The sequence below is a fragment of the Macadamia integrifolia genome, chromosome 2 (genome assembly GCF_013358625.1).
Source record: "Macadamia integrifolia cultivar HAES 741 chromosome 2, SCU_Mint_v3, whole genome shotgun sequence".
Lineage (NCBI taxonomy): Eukaryota > Viridiplantae > Streptophyta > Magnoliopsida > Proteales > Proteaceae > Macadamia > Macadamia integrifolia.
Window position 1 is genome coordinate 2,348,147 of NC_056558.1, and position 3,848 is coordinate 2,351,994.

Consider the following 3,848-nt stretch of genomic DNA (forward strand, 5'->3'; position numbering starts at 1 on the left):
ACTAACAAGTAGAAAGCTCGCGATGTTCCTATCCAGCTATCCTTTATTTATTTATTTTTTATTTCTATTTCTTTTATTTTCTTTAAGGAATTTAGTTTCTGCCTTTATTATAAATTATTTTCTTTTTCAGGAACTTGTCAGAAATATAAAAAAAGTGAAGTGGATAGGGTTCCAAGTTCCCAACTTGCAACGTAAGGCCTTACCGGAAAAAAAAAAAAAAAAACTTGCAATGCAAGGGATAGATGGAAGAGAGAGAAAATGAGAAATCTGAGGAGAGAGAGAGAGGCAAGCGACGTGTTAATGTTCCATAAACGGCGGGAAAAGGCAAAAGCGAATCGGTGCAATTTTCGTATATACTCATGATTTTGCATCATTAATTAATAATAACAGTGGGCCAGGACTGGACTTAATTTACCACAATACCCCGGGATGCCTTATCCTGTCTCTTTAGAAGTTCCAGAAGAAGAGAAGCTCTGTAGGATCTCAATTCTCATTGTAGATGATGATGATCTGGTATCGTAGTAGGGGACCGGTTGGTTTTAGCCGTCCGTTTCGTTCCATTCGTTCATCGGCTGGTCAAAGGAAAACGCGTTTTTGTTAATAGTAATTATGGGTGTGGTCCCAATCAATCAATCTGGTTCTGTGGCCCGGACTAGGGTTTGAACCAGATCCGAATCCAAATTGATCGTCAATTTCGATTTGCATCAGATCAGTCTCAGCAGATTTTAATTTGATAGAATCAGACAAAATATGCCCTAACCCTAGAAATGTAGTATGTATATGCTGATTCAGATCGACCAATTCAAATCAGCATAACCAACCAAATAGACACTCGATTTTTCAAACTTGTCTCTGACTAGGGTTTTAAAATAAGGAATCACGATCAGAATCAGGTTTGCGGTTTTTTTTTAGATCGGCTGGCATGGATAAAAATATAGGCCGAATTCCACTAGAAACCCATGGCATTCGCATGATCCAGTTTTAAATTTTAAATCCATGACTAGGCACATAATGTATTGTACGTTTGTACCTGGGGGAGTAGAGTAGAAAAATTAACAGAAGTGGTCTATCGTAATCTATTTTGATATCAACTTATTAGCTAATAAGGAAATTTAATGATAGCATGGGTTAGGTCGGGACCACGAGGAGGTCTTTTTGTACGGTTTTCTTTTCTTTCTTCCTTTTCATGTGTTCGAAATACACGACCTTGTGGTCTTGTTGATCATGGATCATTGATCATTCTGTGGGTGAAAATGCCAACTATGTCATGTCACGATGCCAATCAGCTATTTATTAAATAATTTATTTTTTGTAATTTCTTATTTTATAGGTTTCAATAAAAAAATTATTATAAAGTTTCAATAATAGTTAGAAAATTAGGTTTTGATTCGGACAACTAACCTGATTCAAGAAAAAAATGAAACTTGATTCGTATTCATGAAGATTCACCTACAAGTAATAAATTATTATACTGGGTATGAGTCGGTCCAAGTTTTTTAGTGATTCAGTGTTTTTTCTCAAACCATGTGAAACTCATCAAGTCTTTTTTTTTTTTTTTTCTATTATTCATAGATCATAAGTTTGGTATATATAACTAAACAATACCCAATAAATTTTTTTCGTTATCTTCAATATTGGCTTATTTTTTTTCTTCTCACCGGCAAAGCAATCATAACCTCACTTCATCCTCACTCATTGAAGGAGAATATGGAATATATTAAGAAAAAAATTAAAAACTTGCTTGCCCTGACTAAGTTTGGCTTGCCTTCGTCACCAGGTTCTGAAAAGGGTGATGCAAGCAAGGTAGAGTCAAAAAACCTAATTTTATAACTATGTTTTCAATGCCAAAGTATTGTGCATAGAATGATTGCATTGAAAATATACCGGGTTTTTTCATATGTTATGTGACCTTATGAAGAACCTTCTTATGTTACCAAAAGAAATGAAGAACCTTCGTACCTGAAAAAAAAAAAGAAATGAAGAACCTTCTTACTAGTATATTTAATTTTGGCAGTATCTTGTCGCAATCAAATGGTGAATTAAAAAGTTATAACTTTCTTTTGATTGTACATTGTTTTATTAAAAAAGTAAAATATCAAAATAACTTGAAAGTGACATGCCATTATGTCATTTGCAATAGCTTTGATTGCCTTGCATGCTTTTCGAGTATCCATATGAAATTATAGGTATTAACTTCATTAAAATAAGAAGTGTGTTATGCTATAGGAAAAAAATAACTAAATAAGATTACAATTTCCTTTTTCTTTGTTTTAGTCCTAATAAGATTTTATCATGTTTAAAACTAGGTATCAAAGATTTGATCAAGCTGCACCAGTCCTGATTTGGATAACCTTGGTCACTCCAATCTTACAAGCCTTATTGTTTGGTCGATAATACAAGGTATCAGTAAATATTAAAAACCAACTAGTGTTGGATCTACACCGGACTTGCCAGGTTTGTCCAAATTGATCCAATTCTTAAATCCTCGAATTTAACTAATGAAAAAAAAAAAATCATGACACCAATGTGTAGATTCCTACGCCCTCTCACATCCCAACCATGAACCCTACACTATCTCTTTATTAAATGCCCCCTACTGGATAGAGCAATCACTTGCCCCCCTCCCTCATTGATGGAAAATTGCATTTTAGCGTTATATTGATCTCTCTCTCTTATCTAATATGAAAAAATAAAAATTAAACCAGACATTGTGGGGAACCTTTCGCACACCCCCTCGCATAATGAGTTGCGGTCTCATACTGACATTCTTTCTCTTTAGACACCATATGGACTAGGGGTGTAACAGGGCCGGGTTGGGCTGGGTTTCTTAAAACCCTAGCCCAACCCTAAGTCCCCTTAATTGGGCCCAAACCCGCCCTAACCCTGACTCAGGACCACAAAACTTCAACTCTTGCCCTATCCTTCAGGGTTTATCCCAACCCTTACCCACCCTGATTGGCCCTGATTTTTCAGGGTCGGCTTGGGATGACACTGACTCTGACCCTGACCTTGCAAAATATTAAATAACTTAAAAATAAAAAAAATATAAATAATAAAGAGGAGATAAAAAATACAAAGTTACAAATTACTTGTAATGAGGATAACATCATAAAGCAAACATTCAAACAATACAAATAGCTCCAATTATTATAGTAAATAAAAAAGAGACCATCATAAGAAAGCAAATAATCAAAAAAAATTTAATTATTTGTCATAATAAACAAAAAGACCATTATAATAAGACAAACAATCTAAAGATCTCAAAACCTAGTCATGTTAAATTAAGAGGAGAATATCCTAAGAAAACAAAAAATCCAAAGAACTCAAATTTGTTTAAAAAAAAAAAACGATCATTTTCTTTCAGAATCATTCATTGCATTTCCATTTTCACTCTTCCTCATTAATTGGTCCCTATAAAATTTAAATATTAGGTGTCATTAACTCAATGTCAAACAATATATAAAATTAAGTTACATTCATAGTTAACATCAGGGTCATAACCAGGGTCAACATCAAGGGCAAAAATCAGGTTGGGCGGGCCAAAGACATCAACCCTTACCCGCCCTGACCCTGACTCTGGGTCAAAAATTTTAGGTCGGGCTGAGGGCCAAAATTTTTGGATCGATACTTATTCGGGATCAAGGCGGGCCAAGAGCAAGTTTGGGCCGTCAAGGCCAAACTTGCACCCCTAATATGAACTACTTATTGAATGAAATCATTTGAAGACAATTGTTTCCTTAGCTAGTTGGTGCTTTGTCAATAGAGTGTAGGATCTCAAGAAGGATTCAGTTTTGTTGTCTTCACCTTTTGCTTGAAGTCACCCTTTTCCTTCAACCCTCTATTTAATA